This window comes from Hippocampus zosterae, chromosome 2 (assembly GCF_025434085.1).
Source record: "Hippocampus zosterae strain Florida chromosome 2, ASM2543408v3, whole genome shotgun sequence".
NCBI classification, from domain to species: domain Eukaryota; kingdom Metazoa; phylum Chordata; class Actinopteri; order Syngnathiformes; family Syngnathidae; genus Hippocampus; species Hippocampus zosterae.
The window spans coordinates 36,072,094-36,095,698 of NC_067452.1; the positions used below are offsets into that span (position 1 = coordinate 36,072,094).

General features: G+C 46.9%; 1 protein-coding gene and 1 long non-coding RNA gene across 3 annotated transcripts in view; both read left to right on the forward strand.

The window, feature by feature from the left end:
* Positions 1–23,605, forward strand: part of casz1 (castor zinc finger 1) — a 200,189-nt gene that overhangs the window by 108,663 nt on the left and 67,921 nt on the right. The gene's annotated exons all lie outside the window — the stretch shown is intronic.
* On the forward strand, positions 6–4,829 carry LOC127591675 (uncharacterized). Its single transcript, XR_007959925.1, has 2 exons — positions 6–2,553; positions 2,586–4,829. It is a non-coding gene; the product is annotated as an uncharacterized LOC127591675 (long non-coding RNA).

The window sequence follows — 23,605 nt, forward strand, 5'->3', positions numbered from 1 at the left end:
TGAGTACTCCTGCTCTTTTCCCACTTTGTCAGCCAGGTATGTTTTTTTTTTTTTTTTTTTAATGCGGACAGTTAAGGTGTGCCTTTATCTCGCGCTCTCTCACACACACACACACACACTCAGGGGGGGAAGTTGTTCATGATTAAGCTATGTGCCAGCGAGGACGGCCGGCACACTGTATACACTATACGTAAGTGTTGCAACACCCTTATTTATAGCACTTTTCAAGAGTGCCCAAAGGTGACTGCAATATCAAATCGGATCGCCTACCGTTCCGCTCAGTGTTGACACCGTCGAGCGCACATGTGGAGAAAGTTCACAGGACCCGTTTCATTTTCCCTTGCCTGATACTTTCTTTCTTGTTTGTCAAATAAATTCCCATCTATTTGTTAGCCGGCCAAGCATATTTTGACTGTTCAAATACAGGTGTTGGTTTTCTCCACAGAGGCACTGACAATGCCATTAGGATAGAATGAATGGCCTAAGGATTTGTTGCCAAGGGGACAAAGCAAACAAACTGTTTTGTTGTCGCACATGTAAATGGTGCAGGCCGGTCACTCTGACCACCTTTTCAGGTATTTCTCAGCAGTGTACCGTACGTGCTACGCGATGATATTACACCTATGTGGTGAGATCAAATTAAAACACTGTTCTACACTTGGTTTCAAGTGAATGGCATGATGAGCAAAATTTTGCTTCTTGCTACATCTGCGGATGAGCTTGTCCTGCTCCAATCTGACTGCAAGCGGCTCGGTGTCATTGCATTTTTTTTTTCTTCAGGGAAGGGCTCGCTTTTATTTGAATAATTACTACAGCACAGTAACATTTAGTTCTTTCCGTTTCGTGTGTGTGTGTGTGTGTGTGTGTGTGTGTGTGTGTGTGTAAACTTCATACGGGTGTGCTTTCTCTTGATGTGATCTTATTGGTGTGTTTGAGTGTACGAATAGTTGCTGTACGGTTTATTTAGTATAACGACACGACACGACGACCTTTTACAGAACTTTCTATGTTATATTTTGATATTTTGTTATGTTCTGTTATGAGCATATTTTCTGTGTTGCTGCGCAGTCATAAATAACATTGTTTTACAAATATATTAAGATGGAGAATTATTTTTTGCCCTACGTATTACCCCCCCCCCCCCCCCACTAAAAAAAAAACTGTAATTCACTCTCGTCAGCTTTTGCTTCAGGCTGTTATTTTTAATATGTCTGTGTGATATTTATGAAGTCCATCCATTTGCAGTTTTTTTTTTCCCTTTCCCTCATCATTCAGAGTCTTATTGGCACTTGAGCTCGTCCCGATGGCGAAATTAAAGAGGTTCACTTCACGTTACATTTAAGTAGACGATGTCCACGAGGGTAACCGGGACCACAAAGTCATACGAGTTAGACTTGCTGACTTGCCTGTCATGTGCGGTCACTGTCGGTGAGCGCTGTGCACTTTTAGTCAAGAATAACAAGAGTCGAGTGAGACTCTTATCGCGACACACCCTAAATTTAAACTTTTCGCCAGTTGGGAAGAGGTGCCACCCCCCCACCCCCCTTTCCCCTACTTATGAGTCATAATGTTGATTGCTCTCACCCTCACAGAGTTGTCTCATTAACCCTTTGTGGCACCCTCCATCTTTTATGGCCTTCCACAAAACCGGAATGAAACGAGGGAGGAAAACAAGTCGTGGTCTGAAGGGCCTCAATAACCTTCGATCACAATTTAGCCCGAACCTGAATCATTTTGATGTCCTGGCAATAAAATATGCTGTAGCGCTCCTCTTTCTCCTGTTCCTCGGATGACAGCCAATTTACATTTTTTTAATTAAACGAGGCAGATTTTTTTTTTTATTGGGGGGCTGGGTTATGCTAATAAGAATGTTGTGTACAGCAGGTTAACAGAGTTTCGAAATAAATTTCACAGACAGACATTTAGATGTGGGGGGGAGGGGGGGGGACGTGAGTCATTGTTTTAAACCTCTTCCATGACAATTTCTACTGAATTCTGTCAAGCGAGGCTCCATGAACTGACTCAATTAAAGCAAAACAAAAAAAAATACATCTTAAAAAAATACATCATTATTTTTCTGTTCCATCCAAATAAAAACTTCAAATGAATTTTATTGTATGGGGCAATAACATGCTAAAAAAATGAAATGATTGATTGATAATTTGTCTTCCTCTGCAAAATGTGTATGTATATACATATTCATTAATTAATGTTGAATTTAATGAAATACTGTGGGGTTTTATTTTTTTCATTTTAGAATTTTTTTTGTTCGTTTATTTAGGACTCCTTTTCATGTTTACCCAATGTAAGGTTGAAGAAAAGAGACACCGGGTGAAGATGATTGCAAAACACAGTAGTTAAATGCAGCTTTTATGTTTGTGGAGTTTTATGGTCCGCTCGCACCCCTTGATTGATGTTTTGCTTGTGTGTGTGTGTGTGTTGCTTGGTTTGTGCAGAGGGAGAGGAGCGGGAACATGGTCGGGAGACAAGGGGAGGGAACTGCATTAGTGTGTGTGTGTGTGTGTGTGTGTGTGTGTGTGTGTGTGTGTGTGTGTGTCAGTGTGTGTGTGCGTGCGTTTTCGGAGTATGTGGAGAGAGGGGGACAGCAGAATCCCGATTGAGCATGTGCCCAGTCATCAAGTGGCCTTTTTAAAAAAATTTTGCAATCAAGTGAGATCGAACAGTGGAATCAAATCCAGATAAAGTGGGGCTGTCCCGCCTCTTACTGCAGTCGTCCAAGTGTTGGCGGCTACTTGATATTGGCCGCGAGTAAGGCAAGTGGCATCAACACCCCCTTTCTTCACGGCTGTGCACTCATGCAATGGCCGGCACCTAATTAAAACCTCAAAGCTCCGCGTCACCAATATGGACTAATGGCCTAATTAATACTCTGAACAAAAAATATAAAGGAGCAGGTTGCACCTTTGGACTTTTTGGGGCTAAAATTTAAAACAACAAAAAAAATGTTTATGGTTGTTTTGGTCTCATTGAGAAGATTTATTTTATTTATTTTCATTTATATTATTAATTTTTATACATTTTATATATTTATTTATTTATTTTTAAGAGTCATTTTATTGTGCATTTTATCCGGCACGACAAATTCAAAACTCAACTAAAATTCCACAAAAAGAAAAAAAAAGAAAAAAAAAAGCTTGTATCCTTCTCTAATCTTACATCACAAATTCAAATTTCACAGGGAGAAAGGGGAGAGAAATAATCTCAAGTCATTGATATGCCATATAAGAGGGCAAAATGGGAAATGAAGAGCTAATTAGCAGAGTGGCAGACTTTGGCGTGTTTGTCTGAAAGCGCGGTCTCCACCGGCCATGAATGAATTTGCATGCTTCGCTTATCGAGGCGCACTTATTAGTCGGGGCTGAAAGAGAGATTAAGCCGGCGCAAAATGTGGTGACTAATCCTTTTAAATGTGGCAGCGGGTCTTGAGGTGCAAACCGGGGCGGCCCGGCCCCGCGCGTACCTTCGCTGCGGCGGAATGTGACGGGTCGCGACGTCGACGCGAGGGAGACGGAGGATGAGAGTTTGGCAAGGACGCTTTATTGGTGACCATCTCTCGACCCTCTTATCTCTGCAACCGAAGCGCCGTGTGGGGCCGGCCCCATGTCAGATTTTTAAATTTTTTTTTTCCTCTTTGAATTCTTTGTCGCATACTGCATGTCTTTGCTACTCGATGAAAATGTAAGGAACAGAAAAGCCCCCCCCCCCCCCCCCACCCGTCCCCACTTCTCTCCCTTGAGTGAGGAAATATTTGTTCTGCTGAGTTACAGAGCCAGTAGCCCTGTCCTCATCCGTAATTGACTGCAAACATGAACATCTAAACACCGCCTGCACTCACCCTCCACTTCAGCTTCCACCTCCTGCTTTTGCTACACGGTGACGTTAAGGTCGGCAATGATTCCTCCTCTCCCCTCCGTGCGGTGTCATAGCTGAAGGCCAGCTGCTCATTTTTGTCTGTGCCGACGCAAAGAGAGAAGGATAGCGAAAGGGACGGAGCGGGCGCAGGAGTTTGCTGTATTTCTTTCCTTTTTTTTTTTTTAAAGTTGGTAAGTTGATAGGATTACATGGTTCTGGAGCCTACACCTGTTAAGAGGCTGTTAGAAGAACAGTTGGCAGTCCCGTGGCTGCGCAGCTAAGCTTTTTTTTTTCCTCCCCCCCCACCCACCCCCTTATCTGTTGTCCGTTCTGTGCCGCCTTGTGGGGATTTTACCCGGCATGTCGTCGGGGAGTTCATTTGGCAGGGCTCCTGCCATAGTGGAAGAGGGCGGGCGGGGGTGGGGGCGTGGGGGGGTGCTCCTTTTGACATGCGAGTATGTGTTCAAGTGCATATCCTGCATCGGTCTGTGTGTGCGTGCGTGCGTACGATCAGATTGCCCTCCCCCCCCCCCCCCCCACCCCCGAGACTCATTGTCTCCGTGCAGTCGCGCTTCCTTCTTTGACCTCAGTCACACGGCCCGAGAGCCACCCCAGCAAAGAACGTATCAGCAGCACAAGTTTTGGTTTGTTTTTCCTCATGGGTTGGGGACAGGTGTTGGCAGAGGCATAAAATGCCCAAATACTGGTTAAACCAGACCATTTAAATGATTAAGGGTTAGGTTGAGAACATTTGTGCATATTTTAGGAGTGCCAAAGACCTGTTGTCAATCAAAAATACTTTTGGAAGGAGTGGAGAAATGAGTAATGCATAAAATGTCTTGCTTGTTTTCTCTTGTTCGCCTATTATTTAAAAGGAAAACAGTGGTGAATTGTTGTCGCGGGCCGGGAGAGCAAATGCGCAGGAGACCGTTTGGAAGTGGTGGTGACGGTTATCAAGGGGGGGGGGGGAGAAAAAAAAATCACATTACAGTTGGGTGCCATGTTTCCCACTGCCTTATTTGGCATTCGGCAACTCCCGTCATTTTCTGTCGGCCTTCAGCACCTGTCCCCCCCCCCTACACCCGCCCCCCCCCGCCCCCTCCCTTATTGTGCCGGAATTTTCTATATTTGGCAAGAAGTGGGGCCTCTTTGGATTGGTGCGTAGGTCACCGTTTGCACGAGTTTGTGAGACATAAACTTGATATTCGCATGTCTATTTTTGTTTTTTTTTTTCTCCCGCAGTTGTTCAGCAGACAATATTAGACGACGTGATTCACCCCGCGAGTACCGAGCATTTCTCAGCGGGGCTTCTAAATGTCACGTATGATATTGGCAGGCTGCCTTTCCACGGCCACAAATGATCTCCCTTCCGGAGCACGGGAGAAATAAAAAAAAAAAAAGGAGCAAAGTTAATACATATCTTGGGCTAACTTTTAATTGTTCTGATATGTAATCGCTAAATGACAATAAAAAAAATGACGACGGCCACTTTAAAAGCTTTATCTCCGCTGCTCTGCGCTCAAAGTGTCATGTCCATAACAGCACCACCTGATCTACAGAGTAAAATAACCGCTTCGGCTTATTGTTTGGACAATATTGGAAAGCCACCCCCCCCCCCCCATTCCCACCCCCCTCCAGCGCCACCATCAGCACCACCCCCGACGCCCCAGCTCCCCTCGCTGCTGCGCTCCCCCTCTCCCTTGATTCATTTCACCCACTGTCCTCGGCTGCTGGAAAATGGCGTTAATTTTTTTATTACCTGTTTGACTCTCCAGCCTTATTACTGTAGCCCCTTAATGTTCCCTGTAACCGTGGAAACCAGATGAATAAATGTCCGCCAAAGAAAATGAGATGATTAAACAGGTCACCCTTGCAAAACAAATTCGCTTGGTCGAGCGCAATTTGTGTACCAAGCGGCTGTCTTAACAGTTTGCTAACAAGGGGATTGTTTGCCAGACTCATTCGAGAAGGGAAGGCGGGGTGGGGGGGATTCAGGGCTCGGAGGGGGTCGGGGGGGGGGGGGGGGGGGTGACGATATCTTCCAGGGATGGGGCTTGATTGAAGAGATAATATTTTAGATGGCCGCGCAGTTTGTCTCATCACTTTACTCTTGGTGATCGTCCGGTCTGCGCCTTTGATTTAAAGTTCCCACCTTCATCCGCGGCGACGCGCAGTCTTTGCTGCCTCCGCCCGCGTCCGCTTATTTAAATCATGTCGTTGTCAGCGGCATTTGGTGTGCGTGATCATCAGCAAGTGCAGTGGCAAATCGGAATTTCCTCATTTATGTGACAACCAATCATTACTGTTAATTGTCCTTGAGGCCATCTGCATGGGCTGGCTCGTCCTCTGCCGGTGTTGCTACGGAGCTGGTCACGGATTTACGAAGTACTCGAACCACTGGGGAAAAAAAAAAAAAAAAAACAACATCCGATGGGCTCCGCTGCAATGAGGAACGTCTTTTCTCCCGCCCACAAAAATGATACCGCAAACCCAATCCGGCAGCAAACAATCACAAGGTTTCATAGGGTTGAGCTTCCGCCCTTCCCATCATGCACCGAGTGTAATGCTCCCCCTCAAAAAAAAAGAAGACGCTTCCACCAATCGGTGCTTTTCGTTGTGTTTTGCCATCGTACACCCTCCTCCTGCCACTTTCTGTTGATAGCATGACACAGGGTAACCAGCCAATTAATTCAACAAGAAGAATGTGACAGTCTTGTTGCGTGCTGACATTTTCCGTCATCAAGAAACGCAAACAAATGTTAACCTTCTCCACACGCACACACACACACACACTCACACACACAGTAAGTTACGTTGCACAACCATTCCATACCATATGCAGGGAACATTTTGCCATTGCTTGTCATTCAATACCAAAGTTGTGGCTTCATGGGAAATGGGCACACAATGGATAAAACCCGCTCCCAACAAAAATGTTTGGTGTTGTCATGACTGGCTAACGGGTAAGATTGGCCGAGTCCAAATGATTTGGGGTCAAAACACAGGAGTGACGCAGATAGACTCAAGTTGACATTTTAAGGAGGGGGGGGGGGTCAATTTTCCTACCAGACAGTCGACAAGGAAATATATCCACAAAATTATTTCTGCTGTAGTCAGCACGTAGACTCTCTTGAACCAAAATATTTTTGAGCACTGAAATGTAATTCTCGAAAGGCAAACAAATAACTATTTACTGTTGAAGATGCCAAAGTATTTTACTTTACTTTCTTTTTCATGAATATTTTCAGCGAAGCCCAGTGAGTGAGTGAACTCAAAATTGGGTAAACGAATCTCAATTCAAGCCGAATTTCTCCTTCCTGTTCAAAAAGGTAAAATGCCCGAGAGCTCACTGAAAACGAAAGCATTGAAGCAGTTCCTGATGCTTCAGGAAGACTCGTATTTACGACTCATGTTCTAAAGCTGTGCGTGAGTTCAACACGCATCCATGTTTGGGTTGGACCAGGGGCCTGCACCCCCGCCCCCCCCCTTCCTCCCATCCCCAAATGACGATTGATAATACAGTCAATGAATGTGCACGCTGAAGGGGCTGAGACAGAGGGTGCATAAGTCTGCACCCCCCCTAAACATTTTTCTTTGCATCTGTACCTCCGTGAGTGGATGAATGACGATTGCAAAATGTCGAAGGGGCGTGGAATTGTGATCGAGGGGCAGATAATCTTGAAAAATCGAATCCAGATTCCAACCTTTCTGAGCGGCAGTGCAGACATTCGTCCCAGCGTGCCGATGATCATTTTCCGGGGGGGATTCGAGCGATGAGGCCACATAACTGATCAAACTTGTTAAAGTCGTGGATGTGGCCGCGGTGTTGATCATGGAAGGATGCCAACGCTTGTGCCACTTAGGCTGTTGCCTGTTTTTCACTGATGCACCACCAGCACTTAGTGCCTTCTTGCTTTTAAAAAAAAAAAAAAAAAAGCCACATAGCTCTCAGCCTAACCGGGTGTTAAAAATCTCACACTTGGCCTTAAAAATCAGAGACATTATTTGTTCAAGGGGGAGAACCGAGGCCCTTCCTGCGCGTGGGCTTGGTGACAGTCAGCCATCTTTTATTTTATTTTATTTTATTTTTTTTACCTCCTAGCAGAGCGGGTATTTCATCCCAATACTGGGACACTATAGCTCAAAAACTGGAAAAGCACTTATGCATTATTGATGTTTTAATTTGTGCAAATGCCCAAGTCTTTGTTAAGTGATTATAGTGCAGGAGGGAGATAACCGGGGAGGTACTTTTCTATGAAACAAGAGCCGGGGCTTGCCGGCCGCACTGGGAGGCCATTGAACTAAATCTAACAAGCTTCTCGTCTGCTCGGTGAGACGCAGCTCGCGTCCCGAAGGCTGCTGGATGAGTTGACTGGAAATTTCAACCGATTATAAAAAAACAAAAGAAAAGATCAACCATTGATCTTTCGTCCATATTTCAGCTTCACCCCTCCCGTTTATGATGCATGGTTTATAGGTCTTTTACATCCCTTATCAAAAATTATTTGATGTAAATACAATAGAACTGACCTGAAAAGCCCCATGAGCAAATACTCTTCGTGGAAACCGACCTTGGAGAGGCGTTGTGGAGGGGGTGGAGGGGGATGAAAAGTTGTAATGCTTGCAAAACAAGCCAATAAAATAATGCCCTATTGAAAGCAGGGAGTTTGGATAAATATAAAAGACAAGCAATGATTAACTTCAGAACAAAGGTTATCAAGGATGACATTTTTTTTTTTCAAAACACCGTCATTCCTGTGCCATCTGCGGTCAGCTTTCCAAATTAACATCACACATTTAGTGCCAGTAGCTGCTCTGTTGTATAAATATTTTTTTTTTGGGGGGGTGGGGGCTATATGAACATACTATGTTGGGCTTTGTCAACCCAAGAGATATTCTCCGTTTGGGCTAAGCTTTTAACATGAGTCCCTTTGCATTTCATTCATGAATAAAGACAGCTTCGGATTTTAAAAAAACAAAAAACTAAACAAAAAAAACAGCCGTCTTAGAGTTCCTCAGTGGAGGTAAAACACAAGATCATGCATGTACATCCACTTATGCACGCACGCACACTTTACTGCTTTATTAAGCTGTCTCATGAACCCACCAGCAGAACCTGAAAATAAAGACGAGAGGGGGAGAAAAAAAGAAAAGAAAAGAAAAGCCCATGATTTGATTTCATTTGTGAACTGTAAAATGCTCACTTTTATCGTTCGCGTGGGGAGAGGAGAGTCGGGAATGAAAAAAAAAAACAAAAAAGCACTTGTCTGACTTGGTAGAAATTCTCCATTTCAATTAGCACGCGTAATCTGAACCTGCTGCCTTTGATAGGCGCTTTTCTTTCTTTCACTAAGAATACAGCCGCACTTGTAAAACATTAATTAAGATGACTTTTTTTTTTTTGTTTAAAGGAGTAAATTGTGCTTTATGCAGCCTCTGGCCCCCCAGTTACCTTCCAAGAGCTTCACTGCAAATTCATGAAAGAGACAACATTCAGAAGGATGATATCATGTGAGAGCTGAGCCTTTTGCCGGAGAATTGAAATGCATCCCGGGCTCAGTGAAATCGAAGCCGGCCGCGGGAGAACACGCCTCTATTTTAATGCCTTTCTACCCTGACAGATGACTTTAGACTGGGTTTTGTATCAGATTGCCGTGACACGGCCAATCATTGATTATTCATTATTTAATTGACAGGTGGCCCAGCTGTCGCCATAATTGCGTCCGAACCGTTCTGAAAAAAAAAGATGATACGCGATCAATTCCTAAGCAGAGTCAAAGGGATACAGCGCTGATGAATGCTGCTTAACGCGCAAAGTTATTACAGTCCATTCACAGAAAAGAAACCCCGTGAATGAATCAAGACATAAAACGGTGCAGTTTAGTCCCGGCGGAGCATTTACCAAGATCATACGTCCATTATGTCTCAGGTATAAAAAGGGAATGTTCAAGGATGATTCTACTTTTGAACTATTTATGAAACAAATTAGAATTTTTATGTCACGGAACCTCTCGGAATTATATCGTGAAACGTGTCCCTCAAGTCCACATATGCTCTTGCGGAAGACTATTGTAAATCCTCCAGCGCTGGGAGATGAGTACACATGGAGATGATGCATTAAAAGTGCCATAACTCGCACACCCAGCAAAGCTAAAAATCAATTGGAACGGGTAGTTAAGCTGGCCCCCTAAAAATCAATGAGCAATTCATGTCCTTGATCACAGCGAGTGTCATTCCTCTCAACGTGAGAGCCAGCCGATACGCTCTTCGCCATTTTGTTCACATTCGGCGCTAATTCAGAGGAAAACCCCAACAGGCAGCGTAGCATCCTTGTATATTTCCAGCGTGTGTGAAAGGATATTTAGCTTTTTTTTTTTTTTTTTAAAGGCCGTCTGGTAAATAAAACGCTCTCGTCAAAATAGCAGTGTCACATTTCCAGTCAAGTGTTGTTTTTGAACGCTGCAAAATGATGCAATCCAAGGACGTTGTACACCAGGATAGGAAAGTAGAGAGGGCAAACACACACACACACACAAGCATATGAATACATGGACAAGAGCGAGGCTTCTAAAAATGAAAACTGTGTGTTTCAAAATAGTACTTTTGCCCTTATTAGTGCCATTAGTGTAACAGTCGTAGTCGATCAAATCAAGGGATGACCGAATCTCCTCCTCTGTCTCTACACAGTGACGGGATCACGTCACCAACAATTTGGCCGTTTTGACTTGATGAGGGAAGTTTACTGCGCGGTCGAATGCAACATGCCGAAAGATGCTTATGACTTTTTTGTTTTTCCTCTTCTCTGTTCTTCCCTTTGAATTGTGTGGCCTCAGTTCAGTTTCATGCCATCGTTGTTGAAATTAGTGGATGCCATTATCCTGTTTTTTTTTGTGGGGGTTTTTTTGCCTGCTCTGAACAGAAGTGATCCAGTCTTGGAGAACCACTATATTTTTAAACCGCGATTTAGATAACGGCACTGTGACAAGTCACAGTCATCCGCCAGGTTATTTCGGGCCTTTCCCGTCACTCGCGTGTCCAAGCCCGGCTTTGAGAGCAAAGGCCGGTTTAGGGCAACCCAACTTATGTTTGTGCGACAACATATTTAACCCGCCCCCCAAGTCCAAAATTCTCTTCTCTGAAGCCTTTTGACAGCACGCAACAGGTGGTCAGTTCTTTTTTTTTTTTTTTTTTTTTTAGAGCCCATTACTCTGCTAACATTTGAACGGGTCATTCAGGTCCGCTAGCTAAATACCACCGATTTGGGGAGAGGGCCTTGGAAACAGTTGTCACCAAGAGGATCGGTGGAGCAGTTGCTCATCCCCCTCATTGGAGGTGCAAAATTTTCCAGCAGCTGCCACTTGGCATCTTTGGCTTTTTTTTTTTTTTTCTTTCCCCTCATTTCCAATAAAGCAGAAATGAGTGTTAGCGGCAACTGGAGGGGGAGGGGCCAACGGATTCTGTGTGCCCCGTCAGTCACAATATCAACCGTGTGTGTCCTTCCCATCCGTCGGGTTACATCGCTCGCCAGCCGCCAATCATAATGCGCTGCTTGTTTTCCCACTTTCTGGTGCCGTTTTTTTTTGGGGGGGGGTTGTTTTTTTTTTTTTTTTGTTTGTTTCCAGCATCCTAAATATGAAAATAACATAATGGCATTTCTCTCGCCTGCGCCATCCTCCTTGCTGGCATTTCCTTTTCCTCTCTCACTCACTACCCTTTTCTACCCCCCCCCCCCACCCCCCCCCCCACCTCAATCCATCTGCATCATGTCGATCTGTCAGACTGCCAGTGTCTGTTCCAATTAGATTCCACTTAATTCACGTAACCTCGATTAACACGCAATCAAGCCCAGATAAATCACGTCCTATAAGTCCCCCCCTCCCCGACCTCCGCCGCCTCTCCTGCATTGCTTTGCATCACTCACTTTTCCCCAACAAGCTTCCTTCCTCCCGCACACCTATTTCTCAGAAAAATGTACAAAATCGCTCCTCTTATTATCTGAGCAGGCTCGCCGTCACGTAAAGCGGCTCTTGTGTTTCCGAGAGTCTCGCCGCTGCCCTCGCGCCCCTGAAGATGAAGGTGTCCTAATTACATCTTTGCTACAAAAGAAAAGACACCCCTTGCTTTCGAGGGGCTGTGTAGTCTATTGTCTCAGTGACCTTTTTAGCTAGCGGACAATTGCTTTGACTAGATTACAAATTAAGACACAGCACCAGGCACTTAGGCGGCAAGTCTGTTAGAGAGCAGTTGCGTTCGTCGCAGTTTGTGAAGGCCATCGGGCCGTGTGTATCTATCAAGCGGGGGGAATAAAACACCGCCCAGTCCGCCGCGACCTGCACGCGGTCCATATTCATTGACCATCGAGGAACATTTATTTCCGTGATAACTGCAATGAGACCCTCGCCGGTGGCGGGAATGTAAAAAGGAAAAAGAAGCGCCATGCGGCTCGGGATAGGCAGCTGATTACAGTTCTTTCAACAAAGTAAATCATTCACGGCGTTTATGCTAATAGGAAAGAAGAACGTTGAATAACCAAACGGCGAAAGGCAGTAAAAAGACAAAGCGAAAAGAGAAATAAGCACCGGGGCACTGAGAAAGCACACGCAGCACTCCCGGGGTCTTCTTTTATTAATCGCAGCTAAAAGTGCTAACATTGACATGTTGAACAGATTAGCCTCTTTAATAACAGGGCGGGTCAACATGGCTACCGCTGCTGATACATGAGGATATCCTGTCGGGAGGTGAATAGCTGGTGTGTTTCATATCCTGACCTGCGCCTCGGCAGGCTCGGCCCCTGCGCAACACTCAATCCGACTTGTTTATTCACTCTCGGGGGGTTGTCAGCAACAGCCCCCCCCCCCCCCCCCCGGATTTTCAGACTTTGAGGTGCACCTTTTTTTTTTTTTTTTTTTTCCAGGATTGTTGTCGTACGAGTGCCTACGTGCTTTGCCGCGTTTGCACGCCAATTGTTTGGTACGAAGCCATTACGTGAATCTCTCGATGCTAGTTAGAGCTGACAGGGCCGACTGCAGTGCAAATAGGGATTGGATTTAAAATTACATGAGGCTATGACAAAAATTCACATTTGTCAGCTTCTTTCCTCTGTTGCTTTTTAATGCCGAAGAAACAATGCAATCAATTTCACACTTTTTTTTTGTTTTTGCTACCAGTACATTGTAATAAACACATGTGTAATAGATGATGCACTTGTTCATCAGAAAGTTGTGCGTGTTTTATTTAATTAGTATCGGGTGCGAACACAATGACTATTGAATAAACACTCGATAGCCCTCCCGCTCTATCTTTTTCCATTTCTAAACTCTGCCCTCTGCCACAACAATGTCGCGCTGTCTCTTTAAACAGGGTGACAGTTTCCTGCCATCAGTCGAGCGAGGTTTTTCCCTCTCTTTCCCAGAGAAAAAAAAAAAAAAAAGAAAACGTGGAATAACGCTGATGAGTTTTAACAGCTTCAGCCAGGCGATGGGCAAATATAATAAGTGTTTTTGTAGACGCCACCAGTGATTATCTCATCGAGGCGTTTGGGGTGAATGTAGTGGATTTAGAGGCTTGCCTCCCATTGTGCTGACATCACCCGTTCACAAACCAAATTAAATCATGGTTAAAATCATTTGAAACTCTCCCAGAGTCTGTCTCAAATGACTAAACAATGAAAGTCTGGGAACATTTTAAAGGGAACGCTGTGTGCGTGTCTATGTATACGGACACGGGTGAGTTTGGTCATTGGGGGGGTCGAGTGGGGATGGGGTCGTTATGTTGAAATGGGGCCAATTTGACACCCGTGGTGAATAATGAGGTAGGGCCCTCAATGTCCACTTGGCTGGAGCTCAACTGGATGTATTTCGATCGACGTTTCATGTTCCATCTGTGAATATTTTTCATAACGATTGGTGTGGTGACCAAACGCATATTTGGTCACACAAACTTCAGTTTCACTGGACACCGCGCTGCGCTATGCCTCATCATTCAACAGTAGAATTATCCCCTCACCATCTCGAATGTGATGTAATGATGTTAATTGAAATGAGGATGAAAACATTCTATTTCTATTTTTACCATCCCATATTTTGAATGCTTGCTACAGTGAATAAATGATGGAATTCTAATGCTATTATTATGTACATTTTTCTTTAGTAATGCCTCCCACTGCCCGCACCCCCCTTCCCTCCCAATAAAAAAATAATAATAAAAATCCCATAATGTATGAGATGAAAAGTACATTAGGATTCTAATTTACTTTTTTCTGTATATAAGGCACAGTCCATATAGCCCGTTAATGTATTCATATTGACGCTAATCTAGTGTCATCATCGACTCTGATGATGCTTTGTGCGTTTTTTTTTTTTTTTGCACTGAAGCAAATATACAAAGAAAGAAAGAACTTAAGTGACTCTCCTGTAGCACAGCAGGAACACAAACTGGGAGCCATCAGCTGATTCCCCACTCATGCGATGGTGCTTGCCACCTGTGACCTTGTGAAATGGACAAGAGGGGAGAAAGAGCGCGAGTGAGCGCTTGAGTCAGCCGAGTCAGTGAAGGCGTGGTGGCCAAGTGCTGAGGTGCACGGAGGTAGCGCATGACAAGGGTGTGGATGGGGGGGGGGGGGGTGTCAGGGCCTGGGAGTTGCTCAAGGCCTCAACTCGGCCCTTGCGTCCTGATGTGACAAGATTAGCGAAGCCCCAGTGAACAGGGCTGGTACTGCCTGTGTGTGTGTGTTTGTGCGTGCGTGTGTGTGTGTGTGTGCCGGAATGGGAGCCTCGAACTGCTGCTCGCCACCAGCCGAGCCAAGACAAGACATGCGAGATCAACAGCGAGTGGGTCCGTCGCTGCCATTACGCCTTCATCATCAGCCTTTTCTTCCAGCAGCAAGGGGAGGGAGGATGGGGGCCTTCGGACCATAGAAGCCACGGCCAAGGCAGCCGAGATGCATCGGGGAGGGCTGGTACGCAGTGGGGGGACAAGTGGGCGGGCAGCTGGGGCTAAAGTGAACGCGAGTCGGGAAATGATCCTATTAAATTGAATTAAAGAGGCAGTCTTCATTTACCCCAAGAATGATGGATTTGGCTAATTAACAGTGTTAATGGGGACTGGTTAAAGAGGGCAAAGGCAACCAGTGATCACAGACTTAAAAAAGAGCCAGGTCGCCTCTTGGCAATTCTTACAGAAATATTTCCAGACAGTGACATTCATGCTTCTCTCTTTGATTTTCAAGGTGTTCCGATTTTATGAATTTTTTTTTCCACCTCCACGAAAGGATGGCGACGCACATCAAACCATGTTGTTAAACAGCCTCAAAGCAATAGACGAGTATGGCTTTAGCCAGGATGTATTTCGCGGCACTGAGTGCATTTTACCAGTTTAATGCCCTCATCCTGACAACCTAATTATGGCAGTCGCACTGTGTGTGTGTGTGTGTGTGCATGTTAAAAAAAAAAAAAAGGCACAATGCGGTGTGTTTTGTGCGCCTGCATTTTCACTTTGGTCATTGCACAAACGCTATCTGCATGTCCTTAATTCTGGATGATGTGCAGGCCTCGGGCAGTGTGTGTGTGTGTGTGTGTGTGATGGAGAGGTTGCCTGTGTGCCAAGTTGGAGTGATCAGGCGGAGGGGGCCGCGCGCCGGCCCTCAACCCCTTTCGGAACAATCCCATTGCGGCCCGCCGCTCGTTGTACTGATGCGCGTTGCCAGTTTTCACACGAGAGCCAAGTAGCGGCGAGCCGGGGGCCCGCAAAGGAGCCAGATTTATGGGCGCTGCGCGGGGGCAATCTGCGGCTCGTCTATTGCTTTGGAAATAATAGCTAATCCCGGAGAACAACTTTAGTTAGCTTCATTTACATGATGCCAGCCATTGCCTTAATAATTCTGCTTCCTCATTACGCATGCGGGATATATTTCTCCCCGCATTGTTTGAGGTGCGTCGTTTTTTTTTTTTTTTTCTTTTGACGCAAAGCGCCGCGCGTGATCAATTTCGACAGTTGCAAAAAGACGCACACTGGACCGTCCATTACGCGGGGCGGCGGATTACCTGCGCCCTGATTAGGCGGAGGGTGTCCTCGGTAAGGGGATCAAATAATTTTATGCTACTTGCACCCCCCCCACCCTGCCGAAAGAAAGAAAGAAATAAATAAAAGAGGAATTAACACCGCTGCTGTCGGTGCTTACGCGCGAACAAGAGAGTGTGCGGAAAGAACAATCTCATCAAGCGGGAGGCCCTTTGCTTAGCAAGAGCTGACAGTCTTTGTGTATGTAAATGAAGAATTTAGACTAATGGAGTTGAACCATTTCTAATTTTGTGATGGCAAGAGGATTTTGATTGAAAGTAATTAAGCAAGCTAGCTGTAAAATTAATTAAAGCAAAAGGAGGAGGGGCGTTGGGGTGGGGTGGGGGGGGTGGTGGGGGACTTTTATTGGATTGGTTAGCGATATAGCTGCTGTCAGGCAAGGGGGGGACAAATGGGGGTGACCTGGATTCTCTGCCCTCCCTCCTCCCACTCGGGACTTTTATGTCACTTTAATCTCCTTAGAGCGGCTGGTGTGCATTTGTTCGAAATAATCAAGGAAATATGGTCAGAAATTGTCAGCTTTCAGATCTCATTTACCTGACAGCCCTGGCGAGGGTGCGCGCACGCACAAATATGTGACTGTGGCAGGTCCCTTTTCTTGTCCTCCCCTCGGCTTTGCGGAAAATGCTTTTGACAGTCCTGAAAGCATCTCGCTTGTCGGAAGGGAAGGGGGGGGGGGGCAGGGGGGGTGGACTTGGGTGGCGTTAAGATGGACATTTCAATGAGGCCCCCGGCTTAACACCTCTAACCTTGATCACGTGCGCGCTCAGTGCATCTCTATACACACGCATGCCCCCCCCCCCCCTCCCTGTAACATATTCCAATATCTTGCACCTGTACTTCAGTTCTACCGCTGTCTGTAAGTTAGCCCCAAACGAGCAGAAGCAGATTATGTCCGTGACAAAGCCTGTTACAGCTACTTAACCGCTGACAAATAAGATTGGACAATCTTGCGCCAATAGAATTCCTCCCCCCCCCCCCTTACGTATGGCTGCGTTATAATATTTCCGTCTCTTCGCGCCGTAAATGCGCAACTCACTGGCGTTTAGAAAATATCAGCCCCCCCCACACCTCCAGTGCAACATTTGCAAAGCTAATAATCGGCAATAAAAGTAGCGCCGCTAATGTCCTGCGACATCTATATGGCTCGGAGCGGTATGGGGGTCAGTATTAGAGGTCCACGGGGTTCCCAACGATTCCGCAGCGGGTGAGATGCCACTTCCTCTCAAAGCTTCTGTTTGTTTTGGCGTTTGTGGCCCAGGGTCTCAGTGTGGCCCTCGGTACCCCCCTGAAGAGAGAGTTAATTAAGGTCTAGGCCCAGACAACGCTGCTGGGACTGTGAGTCGGCGCGCCGTTGTCCTCCCGCCTTCCCTTGCGCTCCTCCTGGCCTCTGCTGTTTGCTCGGAAGCAAAGCGCCACCATCGGGGCCTTTAACAGGATTAGGAATGCCTCCCAGCTGCCCCGAAAAGACCCGCTTCCCTTCCCTATGCACCCCCAAGCGCCGTCCCTTCCTCCGACCGACAACGAACTGTTTTATCAATTAATATCATAAAAGGTGGAACAAAGAGCTTTCTTGCCGAGGCTCTGTAATTAGAGTCGGAGTTCTCCCGAGCACTGGATTTCAATTCCTCGGTTCCCGAAAAAAAAAAAAAACATGATTCTTACTGCCAATCAAACCCCACTGCGAGCCCGTGGATTCAACCAGTCAGGCGGAACGTGGACTGTTCGATACGTAAAGCTGATAAATGTAACGTAGAGGCGCCACGGCGTTCTCTACGTGCCAACAAACGCGTGCCACATTTGAGGAAAAACAATCGTTTATTAACTCTCCTTGACAAAAGTATTCAGCGCTGACACCTTGGCGCAGAAAATCACTTTCGCCGTCCCGATTCCGACAAGTTACGTACGTGTCACTGCACGCTGTGAGCAAAACGTGAGAAATATTCACCTGAATCGAGACGATCAAGATCGGCGTCGATAAAGGTGAGATACCGTTGAATTTTATAAGACTGTCTTTGTCTCTCTCTCTCTTCGACTCGACTGCGTCTGCACGGGTGTGAAGGGAAGAGAGAGAGAGAATGTGTGTGAGAGAGCGAGAGAGAGGAGCGCCCACTTTCACAAGCAGCGGAGCTTTCAATAGAAATTAGTTTTACAACATATGCAAATGTCCCCCCCCCCCCCCCCCACCTTTGCGAACGGGTTTTTTAAGTGACAGGTTGATATGTGATTAAAGGACAATTAGAGTGCTGGAAATGCGTGCGGGAAGTGGGTCGAGCGCCGGGCGGCTCAGATCGCGCGATTGGCGAGAAAGTTTTTCAAGGTTGCAACCGTGCAACAAATTAAAGGTGAGATCAAGACGAAGTCCATGCAGTGAGGCCACCGAAACATATTTTAGATTAGCCGCCGCAATGCTTACAGACACAGAAAAAGGAGGCTGCCGCTTATTCTGGCGACAGATGGCCTCGTTGGTCCCTTTAATCCCTCTGATGCTGCGGCGGACAGCGGCTCTCGAACATCTCGCCAGCCAAAGCCTGAGCCAAACGTGAGCTACTTTTTCCTTGAAGTCACCCCAATTTGCACAGAATTCGTCGGCCGTCGGCACTTGTTAAGACGCCAAAGGGCATCGTTTTGTGGTTCCTCCGCTCTTGAGTGGCGTCACAGACGCTCGCCTCCGTTTCCACCGTGCAGCGGAGGCAACGGCGCTTTTTGGTGGTCGCGGTGCAGAGTGCAGGCCATACTTAACTTCTCTCCTGGTTTCCTTCCAGGATGGGCGCGGAGAGGAGGGGGGGGGGACTGCGCTATACAGTGGCGGCTGCACGTGGCAGGAATTGGGCTAATTAGGCTTCCAGCTCATCAATGTACTCACCTTTGATTCATGTGATTTAAATGGCAAAATTCGGTTCTTGTCATTCTTTTGGAGCTACATGTCCATCTATCCATCCATCCATTTTTCCCCGCTTATCCGGGGTCGGGTCGCGGGGGCAGCAGCTTTGGGAGGGAAGCCCAGACTTCCCTCTCCCCAGCCACTTCTTCGAGCTCTTCCTGGTGGATCCCGAGTCGTTCCCAGGCAAGCTGGGTGACATAGTCTCTCCAGCGTGTCCTGGGTCTTCCTCTGGGTCTCCTCCCAGTGGGACATGCCCGGAACACCTCACCAGGGAGGCGTTCAGGGGGCATCCGAATCAGATGCCCAAGCCACCTCATCTGGCTCCTCTCGATGTGGAGGAGAAGCGGCTCGACTCGGAGCCCCTACCGGATAACTGAGCTTCTCACCTTATCTCTAAGGGAGAGCCCGGACACCCTGCGGAGAAAACTCATTTCGGCCGCTTGTAATCTGAGAAGTGTTTCTAATATTTAAATTGAACAAAAGAAAAAGGGAAGAAAAAAACAGTATGATGCAGTTCAATGCTGCAATGCCTCAATGATAAACATTTCACTTTATCAATCAAATCCGAAAGCTTTCAACACAGCTCTTTTCCGGATCTTGCCGAGCGTGCATGACTCCCCCTTTCCCACATTTCTCTCCGATCGCCGTTTAATTTAAGAACCACTGTCAACATTCGTCCTCACCCTCAGGTCACGTTGTTCTCCGCCGCTTGCTCCTTCAATTCCATGACAATAAACACACTGTTGCGTGTTGGAAAGCACCAAATTTGCAAAGCGGCGTAACCCCAAATTAGGGCAGACTGTCGATGATGTTTTATCACGTGAGAGCTCGGGGGGATGGGGGGCGGGGGGGGCGGTGGATGGGGGATAATCATCAGTGAGATTTGCTCACGTTTCCCGCAGGTCTGCTGAGATGCATGTACATAGCTAATGGGATTGCCCCCCCCCCCCCACCACCACCTCCCGCCTCCCACATCCCTCTCCCGTGGCGTTATGGAGCCGCCAGCTGAACTTGAACGGGCGCGCACGCCGTTGAGTCGTGCGCGGGACTATTTCAAGACCGAAATGCGATTGTTTTAATACTTTAATCCACCTGTCCTTGGCATTCAGGATGTTGCTAGAAGTCGTCTAATTATTTCAGGGCAACTTCTGTCCTTCCACATTGAAACGCGAGCGACAGCCGCCAAATCTCGATGGAGTGACTCTTCAAATCGTTCAGAGTCGGACAATGGGGGGGTTGGAGAGAAAACAAATCTGGATTTCTCCAGTCTCCGGGTTGTCGTTTACGATTGTAGCTGTCGAGCTTCACTCCCAAAAGGTGCACCTTAATTGAGATATTAAAAATGCATCCCCGCAACGGGGGATGTGAGATACTCCAAATCAAGCCATGAAATGACAAGTTTTCCCAGATTTGTCCCAGAATCCCCCCCCCCCCGAACACCGCCCCACCCCCGATAGTATGCAAACATAAATATTTTCTTTTAATTAAAAAGGTCTCATCTCGCTATATCCACCCCCAAGTCTGCCGCTCCTCCCTCTGCCCCCACATACCGCCCCCCCCCCCACCCACCCCAAGTCGACACACGAGCACACAAACGCTCACAATATTGGTACTTTATCTCCAGTCAACGCACCCAAACAGGCAAATTTGAGAAAAGTGATTATGTGAATTGTGTCCCGGGCCACGGATTCCTCTTGACTGGCTGTTAATCTGTCAGAGCCGGGTTGTCAATTAAGAAGCGGGGGGGGGGGGGGGCACCAGCAGTGACGGCTGTCCAGTCCACTGATAGCCCCCTGAGGGACAGTTAACCCTCACGCAGCCCTACCGAAAAAAAGAGCCCACCCTCTCCCGCGACCCCCCCCCCCCCAAACGCCTCCTCAGGCCAGCTCACTCGACCAAAACCCAAGGTGGAACGAAAATGAAGAAAGAAAGGCATTTGGGTGCGCAGAACGGGTGGCATTGGCGTCCGCCGCGACAGTCACGTTGGCATTGCCTTGCGCGCGTGTGCGTGCGTGTTTGCGGACATGCAAAACACGCGTGGTTTTGTGGGGGGCTGGCGGCTTGATAGTAATGCATGTTGATGGGTTTAGTGATTCTTCATTTCAGAAACAGGGGCCTCATTAACTTCAGTCTTCATCAGGCCAGCGAGCAGCGGGCACATTAGGGGTCCACAGGAAGTCGGAGTACAGCAGGAGAGAGTGCATTAAGGGAGGCCTGGGGAGACACACTTCCCCTCGGTTCCACTTCCACCTCCAGTGCTTTTCTATATCTTAATGTAGCTTTCAGAGGAATTATATTCTTTAAATTATTCAGTCGAGGTCCTCTGTAATTGTGCTTTTTAGATGCTCGGACATCGACGTGTTTTTTTTTTTTTTTTTTTTTTAACTGCGCCTGACCGGATAAGGAGAAACTTTGTGTGTTTTCAACGCGGGAAGCGGCCTCGTTTATGACATGACAACACGTCATCACCAAACGGAAGAATCGACCGCTTTAGCTGAGCAAACCGCGCCATCGCATTAAGTTTCTTCAAATAAGCGCTTGGGACGGAGTTGGACGAGACACGCAAACGCTAACGTGTGCGAATGTTTTGTTTGGGTCACGGGCATGTTATCTTTGCAATGTCGAGGAGTGGAAAGTCCAAATTGCCAAGGTTGCGGGGAAAAAAAAAAAAAACTTGACTCACCCAAGTAAAACTTTCACCCCAACATGATAACAGTGTCAGGAATTATTTCTAAGCGATCTAAACGCACGCTTGCGGAAAGCAGCAATGCTCATTTCTGCTCTCGTCACCAATGTCTAATATGGTTCTGAGATTCGTACCGTTTTGTGCGAGGCGCCGACAACGGCGGTCTGCAGACTTTTGTCACGGCCGGGGCAAGTCTGTAATTACTATCTGACGCTTCTTAGCTGCCGCATTAAAATAGCGTTTATCCCGCCGCCCGTGTTCCTGCCATGTTTTTGCACTCGCACCTCCCAAAACATTCTTTCTCTCCTCTCTTCCTCTTTTTTTTGTGTCTGGGGTTGGTTGTGTTCAGTTGAGAACCGTTGCCTTATAAAAGGGAGATATGCCTTTTGCTCCCCTCTGACTCACCCACGCACAAATAAACATAAAAAGCTCATTTGTTAGCGCATTCATTTCAAAGGCCTTGCACTGGAGAATATTGTAGGGGAGAGGGTTGGAGGGGGGGGGGGGGGGGCGCGGCGGAGTAATGCTTTGTCAAATGTTGACATGTGTTGCAAACATGGGGCCTTCAACAGCAGCGTTTGGTGGGGCTGCTGCGGCACATTGTTGGCACATGAAGAGAGGATGCTTTGAAACAAGATTAGCCTCCAAATGGCCCTGCCTGACCTAACCCCCGCCCCCCCCCCCCCCAACCCCCCCTTGTCTTCCTCACTCTGCCCCATCAATGCTCCTGGTGCATTTAAACGGGCGCATGTGCATGCCCGACACCAAAATGCTAAATGATCGGATCAAGTGAAATAAGAAAAGGGGGGGGGGGGGGCGGGCTGTTGTCGTCTTGCTGCGCTGGGCACAGTTGTTGGGCTGGGCTGCAAGGCCCCAACGTTTGGCACGTGCTCAGGATGGGCTTTGCTGGCCCGGAAGAGCACGTCGCTGTCACCAAGGCCTCCTCCTCCTCTTTCTCCGCCTCCGCCTCCGCCTCCCCTTGGCTTTGGGTCAGGGTGACACCGGGCAGGGGGAGGAAAAAGATCCATCACCCGACACCCTGCCCCACAAAAACGAATAAAAATTGAAAAACAACACGCAAGGTCCGCTGAATACAGGAACACTCGCAATATGCTGATGTTTTGTTTTGCGCCCTGCGTTTGCTAAATTGCCTTTGACTGCGTGCATCGGTAATGAAACTTTATGTCCTTGTGGAGAGGGCAGCAAGTCCGTTCCGGTTAGGACCGGGACGATCACTCCTGTCTTGCTATTGTTAGTCTTTTATTTTTCTTTTCCCAATTCACGTCCTTATGAATAAATGAAGCGCGTGAAGTCATTTTTTCCATATTTGCCTAAATCGCTTTAAAAGCATTTTATCATGTCATAAAAAGCGCAATTGATCTGCTGGGCTTAGCCCATTGGACAGCTGCGTGTTTTGTTAATGGCCACTTTGCTCCGAGCAGCTTATTAAAAAATTTATATATAAATGCTAAAATTGCATAAATTATTTAGATACAGTAAGCATGCCTTTTTTTTTTTTTTTTTAGTCCAGCAGGGAGGGGCTGCTATCAGTATGGAAATTTACCATAGTGTGATATCATAATATAGCCGCTCAGACACATATGTGTCCTCTTCACCACACCCCCGACACGCACATGCAGAGGCAGTGAGGAGAGGGGGGGCAGGGGGGGGTCAAAACAAAAAAAAAAGTATATATTTTTTGATGACTTCGTTTCAGCAACCACAGAATGTCACCCATATCCCGGTTGATTGTACTTTCGAGTTTTATGATGTTTTTCCATTGATTTGTTTCCCCGGCGCAGCTGCCGACCTCTATTGAGGGACGAACATAATCAGCGCTGACGCAAATTAGATGGTTATTCGTTTCGAAAATTGACAGAAAAACAATAAAAAAGATGAAATGCTCCCAAATCAATAGATATAATGAAATTCAAATAATCCGAGAGATGGGGTCTCCATGGCAACTGATAATGTGGAAAAGAAAACAATTTAATAAAGGACAGACACGCTTTGAAAACAGATTGGGGAGGGAGGGGGTCGGCTGTAAAGCGGGGAGAGGAGGGTGGGGGCGATGGAGGGGTAGG